The following is a 12,492-nucleotide window of genomic DNA, read 5'->3' as shown; positions in this document are numbered from 1 at the left end:
TTCTTAGGCCCTTTCAGAGGACAAGCTTTGCCCCTGAATCACGGCTAAGAGTAAGGCTCTCACATAAGCCCACTGCTAACATCTGCAAAGCCCAGGGCAACGATACAAATGGAAGCCTCCCGCTGCAGCCTTCGCTTCCCCATTTTTTCCCTACCCTGCTCTTTCCCACACCATGAGAAGCTTCCCTGAGAAACCGAAGGACACCCAAACTCATATGGCCAAGCTCCATCCACGCTCCCCAACCAGATGCCTCTTGGCCACCCCCCAGACCCAAGGGTCCTCATGCCTAATGTCCTATTCCTCCCTTAGGAAGACAGATTTTAAGAGGAAAACTGCAGGCCCTCAAAGTGAGCAGAGATATGTGGGAAGAAAAGTCCAACGTCTCAGCTACCTGGAGCATGGTTTAGAAGGGGAATCTCCAAACTCTGGTGGGCATATCCCATTAACTCCATGCACTTCTGTCTTTCAAGAGGGTATAGCCACCAGAGGACCAGAACAGCACTCACCCAGCACAGGGCCCAAGCCCCGAGTTCTGGGTGCCTGGATTCTCTTTGATCCTTCATACTGTGCCACCAACACCTACTCTTCAGCCATACCAAAAATTTGGCTACTTTGAAAATATGTGAGGGCAAACAGAACATGCCACCCCCAAATATACCACTCTAGCATTCGCTTATTTTGAATTAAAGTTCCTTAAGAAACAGCCAACACAAGAAGGTCAGTCTAATTCCCTTTTGTCCCCCTGAAAGCAAGAAATCAATCTCCCATGTGAGAAGTGCCCTCCCTGTACAGGGACAGGTAGAAGGCACCCTTATCACCAGACATACGGAACTTAGGACCAAGAAGGGAGTGTGGACAAACCTGGTTCCCCCATTCACTTGCCACCCCAAACCCAAACTTGTGTCTTGTCAATTACCAACCAGGTGTTTGTATACAAGGTACGAAAGCTGCCTGCTTTAGTTACCCTGAGCCTCATTTCTATGCACTCCTGTATGTACGAAACTCAACTTGCTTTTCTCCTCTTAATCTGCCTTAGATCAATTTATCATGAGACCAGCCGAAGAACCGAGAAGGAAAAGTGTGCCTTCCCTACAATAACATGGTCTTACAATTCTATACCTGTGGTCATTCCCTTCTTCCCGTTGGGAACTTCCTTCCCCATCCAGCCTGTCAACTTACTCCTCTCAGACTCTGGTCACCCATCAGTTCCTGTGGGAAGACTGTTAGTTACACGTCCCCTGTGCTCCTCCACACCTAATCGCTTCTTCTCTGACCGCGTGTGTGACACTGCTGTGGCATGCTGGCATGTCGGTCTCTAACTACACTAGGAGCTCCTGAAGGAACCAGACTATGGTCTATCCATCCTCTCACTCATGGATTCTAGAACTGTTTCCTGATTATGGAACAGGTACTGGGAATCTAAACTCAAAAAAATAGTAAACCGTAAACATAAAGTAATGAATAATTGCTTATTTCTGGTATTTCTGTAATATTCCATACTAAAATAGGACTCTTTCTTAAAATTCATGAAGAGAGTCTTGTCTTTTTTTTTTTTTTTGAGTCTTGTCTTTTTGTTAACAATAAGTCCCCACAACAGAACAATGACTACTTTCTTCTCTATCCAACGAGATTCCTCTAGCAATCAGGTGTAAAAAGCCACACCAGGGTACAATCTGGAATCTGGAGTCCCCGCCAAAAGCAGAGCCTAAGATAAGGATTTGGGTTCAGACAGTTTGTTTCAGAAGTGATCCCAGAAATCACTGGGAGGGAGTAGAAGAGACAGCAAAAGAGCAGAGGTAATAAAAGGTGTTTCAGTAAGTAGTCTCTGCTATGGAATTCTGCACCAAGAGTATCTGCTCTATCACCTCCCTGTGCGTTCCTGAAGAGAAGAGAAGCTGTTTGGCTTTTGAGGAAAATTTGTAACCATCTCAAAAATGTCTGGTCTCATTTCTCTAATCTTTAGCTCCCTCTACTTCACGATCTTCCAGTTCCTCCATTCCATCACCCAGTCTTCGAAGCTCTCCACATTCTCCCTCTGTTTTACACATGCACACCTCATCACTTAGAATAATGAAGAAAAATTAGGCAATAAGCCCTTCTAATATGCTTTGCCAAATGGATTGTGTACAGCTAAGTAATGCAAATTGCAGATTCTCTACAGTAAACTTCAGAGTTTGGTAAACCTTAGATATTCACAAAAGTCAACTCCCAAACTAATTCTCAAATGCCACCTTAGAACACACCCACCCCGCAAACTAAAATATGCTTGCAATGAATAGGAAACAAAATTACTATGGAAAGGAAGTACAGGCTCCGTTTTCTAGATGAGTGCTCAAAACTCAATTTCGTGCTGTATTGAAATTCAAGTTTCTCAATTTCATGAACATGTGTGAGGAGAGCTGAAATTGTAAATGTTAAAAGAGCTAATGCCACTCTGTTGGCTTTTCCTGAACAAATCATGCCCAACTCATGAGCTATAACAACAAGCACGCACTTCTTGTTCACACATCTGTGAGATCAATTCTGATCTCAGATGATCTAGATTAGGCTCAGGCTTAATTCTAAACTATAGGTTAGGTTCAAGTCTGTTTCACAGGAGCAGCCTCCCCCTTGGACTAGAGATTTAGCTGGAGCATGTCTATTTTAGACACAATGGGGTACGCCCAAGAGCACTTGTATATTTTGAGACTCTACTTCCATCACATCACCAGCATCCCATTGGCCAAATTAAGACACATGGCCAAGGCCATTATCAGTGGGATAGGGTGACATACAACCTTCTCATAGAGATACAGAGGGAGAGGATCATTATTTGCTGAATAATAATCTAGTCTACCCCCAAAGAGTTGTCTCATATTCCATTTTTCCTAGGAAGAGAAACATCAAGGTAAGCCCCCTAAAAACGTACCCAAATTAGACTATATTCAATAGCTGGGAGTTCAAAATGTAGTTTTTTCTAGCTTGGTCTGCGAATATTTTGTAAACAACATCTAATGCATCTTCACATTTCTATGTTTTATAAACAGTTCAACAAATTAGATGTCAAAGAATCCTGAGGGCGGAAGTTGCCTGATAAGAGAAATCTCATAAAGAAATTACAGTATATTTAGAAACCAGAATGACATTTCCATCCTTTATTTGTTTACCACTTGAACTTTAGCAACTATATGGCAATGTATTAAAAGTCTTATTAGTCATTTTCTTGGTGATTTTCCAGTCTCCTGAAAAATTACAGACCCAACAACAGTTCAAGGACTTCATAATTCACCCAAATTGTCTAAACTTCTAGAAAAGCTTTTTTCTGCAATGCTCAGGACTTATAGCCTATGAAGCTAAAGCTGACCTGCTTTCAGCTTGAGGTCTTTCTCGATCTGTGGACTTTATGAATAAATCCATTTTTGCTATCATATCTGTTTATGGTAAAGAGATAAAAAAAATCTGTCTCATTTTTGAGATGCCAGCAGTAACAGCAGTTCTAGCAGCAATGCTATTCCAATTACAGTTCTGACCAGTGGCCATCAAAGTGCCACTTTATACATAAGCCTCATGAAAGTGCCCCAGCATGGTGGCAGGATTCAAGGAGTTGCTTCCCTCTGTACTAATGTGTATCCTTACATTTTGGGGAGTTATTTATGTTTCTTTTCCTCTGATGCTCTTTAGATTTCTGGTCAGTGATAATTTATCATAGATAGGGGGAAAAACACAATACTTAATTAGGTTTTTAAAAGGTTTGACTTTAGCTTTAACCATAGTGATTTTTATCACAGCATGGGCAGAGAGGAGAGAAGCCAACAGAAAGTAGTGAAAAGGAAGTCTCAGCAGGCAAGATGGCAAAGTTTTTTAGTGAGAAAATTAGGTTGGACAGGATACACACAAAGCACACTCTAGCAAGCAATCGATAATGTAAAACTTGGTTTTTAGAGGATATCTTTTATTCTAAGAATTAGAGCAACTTTTCAGGCATGAAGTACCCACTTAGAGCAACATTCATGTGGGTCAAGAAGCAAGTATTGCTGGGAGGGACTTGCAAATGAAGAAATAAGAAATCTGGGTCATCTCATCAAATACAAATGTGGTCAACCAGGGTCTGTACAACCACATCTAGCCATCTATACCACAAGCTATAGGATGGTGAACTGATAAAATCAGGTGGTCCTAGAAGGTTAGAATATGGCAAAACAAGAGGGCTGAGAGCACATCAACTCGCAAGGGGCTTCTACCCTAGCAGCTATGGTTTTGATTCATGTAGAAATCATTGATACCATAGTTTTCCCCAAGGCTGCCGGTTTGAGATTTGTAAATTTTGAAAGCCAAGGTAAAAGAGGACTTCATTCTTGGTACTACTTCTGATAGAAAACCCTCAAAACAAACACACAAACATACATACACACACCACACGGCCCCCTTAAAATGAAATATATAAACATTCAAAATTATAAAGTCTAGAAAGGAATTAAACATTAACACAAAGTCACAGAAATAAAATATGCTGGAGTTCAACCAAAAGTAATGAAATAACCTTCCTGCCCACAATAAGACTAGTTTTGGTTAATATGGTAGAGTTCTTTGACAAGCTCTAAGATAAACGTCAACAAACTCAAGTAATTCACAAAAAGACTTATTTTCAAAAATGTGATTTCCCATTTTTATTATTGTAACTTTAAGAGCCATTTTAATGAGTGTGGAGGAGGAAAAACAACTTTCTCTCTACCCTTCTAGGTTCTTGGCTGAGAATTCCCTGAAATAAAAGAATAATAATAAGAGAAACAAGTTTAATAACATGCATACCTTCGTGCCGATGAGAGAGACACAGGAAAACTGAGTAACCTCTGAAATGGCTTAACGCATCATCTTGAACACCATGTCCAACTAAAGACAAAAGATGTTGAGGGTGGGCAGTTAGTCACGGAAGGCTTTCAGAAAAAGCACATTAAACAAGGGTAAGGGTGTTAGATTTAAATGGTTGCCTTCTCCACTGATCAGAGTTTCTAGAGACTTAGGGTCATCCTCTTGCTGGTATAGAGTTCAAGACACTCTTCCAAGTGCAGATTTCCCTTATACGTGGAAATGTCTCTTACAAAGAGTAACTTCTACTTAGTTTTCAGAGCTTCTTCTCTGCTGATTCTTAAAAAAAATAAAAAATAATCTTTATATCAAAGAGACATATTTTAGGGTGGCAAATTCTGTTCCTATTCACATCTAAATGAGCAAATGCCCACTCATCATTTTCCTTTGTCAAAAATCAATGAAGCCTCATTTCATCAGAAATTGTAACAAATATATAAACTCTTTTAGAAATAATTCCCTTATGTCATTTAAAAGTAAATGGCTCCTTACCTTTAGAAAATAACGTGCAGATTCTACCACTTTTGCTAATGTTACAGATTTGATCCATGAGTCCACCTAAGAAAGTGTTTTGAGGGCCACTATTTCATGTATTCCTTTCTCTTAAAGAGCTAGTATTTACAAAAACTTCCCACTTCCATTAACATTCTATAGTTGAATACTGAGCTCCAATGAGAAAATGTAGCAATACAAAAATTGCCAACAGATTTGGTTTTTAGGGCTCTAGAGCAAAATCCCCATAACCTTTCCAACACAATGACTTACCCTCTCACTACAGAAAACTGGATAAAAAAAGAAATCAAATATAGGAAAAGATTAGAAATGCCAATAGAAATATTCAAAGAAAATGGGTTCTGTTTTTGGTTTTTGGTTTTTACCTTGGGTACAGGGAAGAATGTGGTAGCTGTTGTTGAAATTTTGTGTGCTGGCATGTGTACATGTACACACACACACACACACAGAGAGAGAAAATTCAAACAGAATGTTGAAAAAGCACTCAGAATGCTTGTGTGGTGTCCACAGAAGTAGATAAGCAAAATAAAGACAGATGGTAACGAATTAATCTAACACCCAACTCTAACACTTTACAGCTATGTTGCCATTACACACTTCTCTACTGTACTAATTCAGACTTCAACTTGACATTGATCAAAAAAATATATGCATACATTCAACACCATCTGTTGTCTAAGTACCATTCGAGGAAAAAAGAGTTAGCCAACCATGGGATGTCAGTAGTAAAAGCTGATTCTAGGGTAACACTCATCTAGTGGGAAGAGGTCAAGAGCTTGGGTGGTCCAATTGGTGCCCAGTTGTATTTGCCAAAACTCATCTGACACTTCTTCCATTCAAAACCTTTCCTCAAAAACAAAGTGGTATAATGCACAGAACTTCATGGGAAGTAACCCTGTTACAATTTATAAATCTTTAAGTTTTCAACTTGAATTGAAATTCAATCCAAGTTATATAAATAGAGTTTTCATTTGCTCTTTTTCTGTCAGTAAAATCGTAAACTAACAGAGAAAAGGAGATTTTTCAATGTACCCAATGTGCAAAGAAGAATTTAATGTTCTATATATAAATGCCTAGAAATAGGAAAATCAAATGTCCTGCTTCCACACACACATTAGAAGTACCAAGCTTTTCAGAAAGCCCTTACCCATCCCTTACTAACCAACCAATTTCTTCACACTCTAATCTTAGATCAAGTCTAGAGGCTTGAGATCGCTCTTGGTCAGGATGTAGGAAAAGGTTACAGACATGTCACAATTGCATTTCAGGCTGCCCATCACCAGGAGAAGAAAATGAAACATGGTATCATGAGGATTTAGAATCATTTAATGCACTGTTTTGACAGACTTCAAGTTCTTAAGGTAAAAGAAAACCTCTTAATAAAACAGAAACGAAGATGAAAATACTGCTATGCAACAAAGAATATAATGGAAGGTATCTGAAGATATTTTGACATTTTCCCCCAAACAATACTCTTTTTGTAAATTTATAAACTAGAACAAATATATTTATAACGTGGGGAGAGAAAAGAACAAAAACACTTTCGGGAATAAAGACTGTCAAAATCCTACCAAGCAGTGTATTTCCAACATTACCACTAAGACCTAAATGAAAACAATACAAAACTAAAACCAAAAAAATTAACATAAAGGGGTTTGCCCTTATTGTAATAGCTATGAATGTTCCATGAACACAAAAAGGCCCTTACAAAGAAGAAAAACAGCCATAAATGATATTCCAAGTCCCTAATTTACTGGTACAGTAATGGAGGTTGAAGGCAATTAGTCCATTAACCAACATCTCAGGAGAGGAAACCTTAAGAATAGCTGTACCTACAGTTATGCAAACCCACTTCCCCAAACACTCGAAGACATGACCCAATTCAAACTCCCTATCCTCAAGTGAGGTAAGAGACAATGGGTTTTGATTTTTACTCGAAATATACGGCATACTGTAAGATGTAAAGAAATAGAGTTTGGTAGTGTTTTAACTACAGGAGGTGCTACCCTGATGAAAACAAAATAAAAAACAAAATACACAAAATTTGTAACTCATTACCAGCTTTTAAAAGCTTTCTAAAAGGTGTCAACCAGCTTTATAAAAAGAGGCTTGCCCAAGGAAATGCAATCATGTTAATAAAAATCCACTCCAGACTGTTCCTTTTTATCACATTAAGCCAGGTTCAAAAAGCAAAAGGGAAGATCTCATTTCTGTTTAATTGCTATTAATAAACTTTGTGAGCATTTGGGTAAATTTTGCTAAATATGTGGCTTGGTTTTAAGCAAAGCTTAGATTCCTTGTGTATGTGCGTATTCCACAAAGGTTATGTCTGAGATTAAAGAAAATTTGCTGCCGTTTTGTGTAAAAACCTGGACACAGAAGTAAACCTCAGCCTATCATTCCCTCTATAACGAATTTCGCTAACCTGGAAAGTAGGTTTACTTGTAAAAACTTGTCAATACTTGAAAGGTAAAGTAAAATAGGTCTTGGAGGCAGGGTGAGAACAGAGGAAGATCAAAGAATGCAGCAAAGGATGTAAGAAAAAAAATAGAAGTATCTGCGTACCTCATGGAGCACTGCACAAAGTGGAAATTTTCATGGGCTTTTCATTCTTGACAAGCCTAAGTATAAATGATGTTTTTTCAAGAATAAAAATAACAAGTAAGGTGATTTCATAATTGTGTTTGGTTTGCTTTTGTGTTTGGAGAGTATCATGTTTGGTGTGGTAAACTTTCGAGTCAAATATAGGCTTATGCTATGGACAGATAAATGGCTTTAATTACATATATACATGTATATACACATATATATGGAAAAAATAGAATAGAGTGCAGGGGAATAAAATCTGCCCCTTCAAAATAGTCCTTTTTTGCATAATAATAATCAGCTGAGGATCATCCTTAAAAAACAACAGATCCAGAATGGTGGAATTAAATTTAAAAAAATTTTAGAAATTAAAAAAAGAAACAGCAGACACAGGAAAAGCTCTGAAAACCTAGAAGTTATCTTTCCTAAGAGAAACTTATATTGAAAAGGAAGACCTCCACTTGTAAGGGTGTCGCCCTCCCTGTACCAGGAAGAAAAGGGTCCATCTCTCGAAACTTGTACCAGTGGAGAAAGCAGAAACTTAAATCCTCATAACAAACTTCCCCTTGTCTTTTGTGCTTTGCCTGAAAACCTCCCATACCTGGCCCCATCCGCCTGCCCCAACATCTTATCTCTAGCTGGAGGCAGTATTTAGGGTGATGGTTTGGGCCCTTGTGGGGAGTCACTTAATTTTCCTGGGTTTCTCCCATGTGTACAGGAGGTATACATGTTATTAAACGTCCGTGTTTCTCCCGTTAATCTTTTATTCCATAGGGTCCTAAGACGAGAACCTAGAAGGGTAGAGGAAAAATTATTTTTTCTACCCTACAACAGAAAGAAGGAGGAAAAAATACGCCCAGTGCTATTCATGTGCAAAACTCTTGGTAAGCCTCCCTGCTTCTTCAGCAGAGGGCAGTCTGCAATGAAAAGTGGCTGGAAGCAGAGGAATGCTATCTTTCCAGTAGTATCCAAGATCACAGTTACAATGTCAGATGCCAAAGAACTACCTTCACGCTCCAACCGATCTTATCTGGGTGAAACTACAATGATCAGGCTGCGCTGGTCAGATGAGGGTGAATGCACACCTATTCCTGCTGAGTCTGCGGCTCACCCTCTACCCCACTGTTAGCCAAACTACCCAAGCTGCCTTCTTCTCTTACGAGCATGTGTGTGCAAAGCAATCAATCCTGCGAAAGCTGAAAAATTACTATAAATTGCTGGAAATATCAATGCTCTGGCATGCAAACCCCTTATTAAAAAATTGATGGCTTCAAAGGGAAAACACTCTAGAAATGAAACTTGCCTTTCTGCTCCAAAATAATGCTTAAAGTCAAGTAAGTTCCTCCTTCTCTTTTCCTGGTCCCATAATATGGTCACGGCTATGACACTCCAGAAGCCTCACCTGCCTCGACAGGCAATCACAGCAACAGGGAATGCTGCAGAGGGCAGAACAGAGCATAGCTTAGTAGTTGACAGAAAGCCTTTGGAGTTCTGAGGTTCTGGCACTTATTTATAGTTACCTGTGTGATCGTGGACTAGTTACTTAACCTTGAGAAGCCCTGATTCTCTTGTTTTAAATCCATGTTGGCTGGTACAAGAAACTGAATGAGATAATCTATGTCAAATGTTCAGCTTCTGGTATCATAAGCACTCTGGACATTTCAGTTATTAGCATCATTAGTAACAGTGTTTCTTTGTCAATGCCAAATGCCTCAGTATCTCATTACTTTCTACTCTTAGAATACTCACTTGTTTTGGTACTTTTAGAATTACCAAAGTATGTAGTTAGGTAAATGACAGTAAAAGGTCTAAAATAATAAGGTCCCACTCCTCTTGGTCTCTATATTTCTACTTTATTGAGATATTGCTAAATTTTAGCACTAAAATTTTACAGCTTATCCTTCCATCAATCCTCTCTATTTGAATGTATATGGTATATGTGTGTCTATATATGATATATGGCATATATCTATAACATATATATCAAGAAATATATATCTCTATATATAATTATATTATATAGTATATAATTATATATAATATTTAAAATTATAAAATATATCAATATAATATAGTATATAATTATACATATTAATATATATATAAAATTATAAAATATAAAACTGGTACCTCCCCAGATGAAAAAAATCCAAATCTAATTTTTCAGTGCCCGAAAACTGAACTTGTAATAGCCTACAGTTGACTGGAAGCCTTACTGATAACACACTCGATCAATACCTATTTTGTGTTATGTATATTATATACTATATTCTTACAATAAGGCTACAGGAAAGAAAACATTAAGAAATCATAAGGAAAATACAGTACTGTAAAAAAATCTGTGTAAGTGGATACACATAATTCAAACCCTATACATACAAACACACACACCTCATATATATATATATATATATATATATATATATATATATATATGGCACTTATCTCCAGAGTATACATCTTTTCTTCAACTAGTTCTTCTTACTTAAAAACTTAAGGCAGACATCTTTCACGTCAGGAACTATGGCACTATATTGTTCTTTTTAATATAGTATTCCATTCCCTGGCTGGAGCACCAGTACCCCACTGATCAAGGTTCATGGTGTTTCTGTGCTTGTATTACAAATACCACTCCAATAAAAAATATACATAAAAAAACCAAATACCACTGCCAAGAATATTCTTTCACAGAAATCTTTGCCTAATGTGAGCATACATCCACAGAATAAATTCCTAGCAGTGGCAAAGCTAGGTCGAAAGCAATTGATTTTTAAAATATGTATTTTATATATTGCCAAATGGGCCTACAAACAGGCTGAATCACCTTACATACTGTCCAATCACTTATGAGAAGAACTACACATTCACTTCGCTAATATGCTTTGTTATTAGACTCTTAGTGGGGCGGGGTGTAAGCTAGGTCTCAAATTAACATGCAAAGTCATACAAGACCAAGAATATTAGCTTTTCTATCCTTTTCCCGTAGACATACACAATGCCTGGAAGACTGTTCAACTCACAGGAGCCCTCCACAATTCCTTCACTTAGTGCAAGTGATGAATGGGAATATTGGAGAAATCAGAGAGAGTGGGTTCTATAAGAGGAGTTAGGACAATTCTATACTCAACACAAGCTCTTTTCACTGCTTGCTTACATCCTGTATCTAGCTTGAGGAATATTATTTGCCAACTGTTTGAGAATTGTTGTCACAGCAGATATGGTTTATAAATAAAACATTTTTTAAACCTCAGAGTTCTAGCATGTACTTTTGTCACTGTAGTGCACCAAGTCTTCAGGTGGTGGCACCTTAGTGGCTTCAGAAGTCTTACCAAGACTCAATTACTCCCCAAAATTTTTGGATGGGGAAATTACTATCAATTAATGCAATTAGGATCAATCTGAAAGCTAGCATGAGGTAGCATTTGAATAGTTCCAACCCCAGTAATTCAGATTTGGCAAAAAGTTAAATGGAGCACCAAAAATAGGCCAGAGAATTGTCTGCGAGTATTAGAGAACATTTTAGCAATATTGGGCAGAGCATAGTACTGTTCTACCAATTACAGGAGGTGGCAGCTAATGGTTTAGGGAGTTACGGTATTTGGTGACAAGTTGCAGCACTTAAAATGCCAGCTATTAATTTTGTTGTCTATTATTTATTTTAAATATTAGTCATCGAGTGTCAGCTGGACTTCAGGCTATTAGAAATCTTCCAGATAGTATAATTTCTGTGAAGGGAAATGTACCTATCAGTTTATCATTTCACAACATTTGTCATTGCTGAATGATGGCGAGGAACAAGATGTTTTGACTTCGTTCTGTCCTCCTAGTCCCCTCAGGTTGAAAATTCTGTAAGGCATTCTCCTTAGAAGCATTTTCATATAGGGCCAATGGCATTTAAGACTTACTACAACCGAGGAATAAAAATGAACATTTCTGAGCACTTCCTCTGTCCCTCACACCATCCCAGACTCTGTATTTGTGTCATTTCATTTAACCCTCACCACAGTCTTGTCAAATATGCGCCACTATGTCTATGTTTTATATATGTGGAAGTGCACATGGAATTTGAGTAACGAGCTCAGGGATCCAAGCTTTTTATCTGCCTCCAAAGCTTATGCTCTTCCTATTGTACTGCTACTTTTCCTGCAGCTGTCAAAACTTCAAGAAAATGTTTTCAGATAAGAGCCTAAGCAAAAAAGAGACAGCATTTTAATCTCTGGGAATTTTTAGCATTGAAATGAGCCAGCTCTCCCAATCAAGAAGGAATGATAAAGAATGATGAATGCAAATGTCCGATTTACAAACAGGCAGTGGAACACTGAACATCATTAGTCAATTCTGGATTGCTGATATTCACAGAACAAAGCCAATGTGTTGACTATCTGGGAATACAGACCTTCTGCATTATTGACAGCGGACTGCATTTTTTTCTCCTTTGAGTTAGAATAGTAAATTATCACTGCCGTATCGTGAGATCTTATTTCTTGGACCTTAGCTTCCAAAACATTTTTTTAAAGGGGAATTTATTCCATGCTGAACAGATTGATT

Source organism: Nyctereutes procyonoides, unplaced genomic scaffold, assembly GCF_905146905.1.
Source record: "Nyctereutes procyonoides isolate TBG_1078 unplaced genomic scaffold, NYPRO_anot_genome, whole genome shotgun sequence".
NCBI lineage: Eukaryota > Metazoa > Chordata > Mammalia > Carnivora > Canidae > Nyctereutes > Nyctereutes procyonoides.
The sequence above is the reverse complement of the archived record's forward strand: the minus strand, read 5'-3'. Positions refer to the sequence as shown.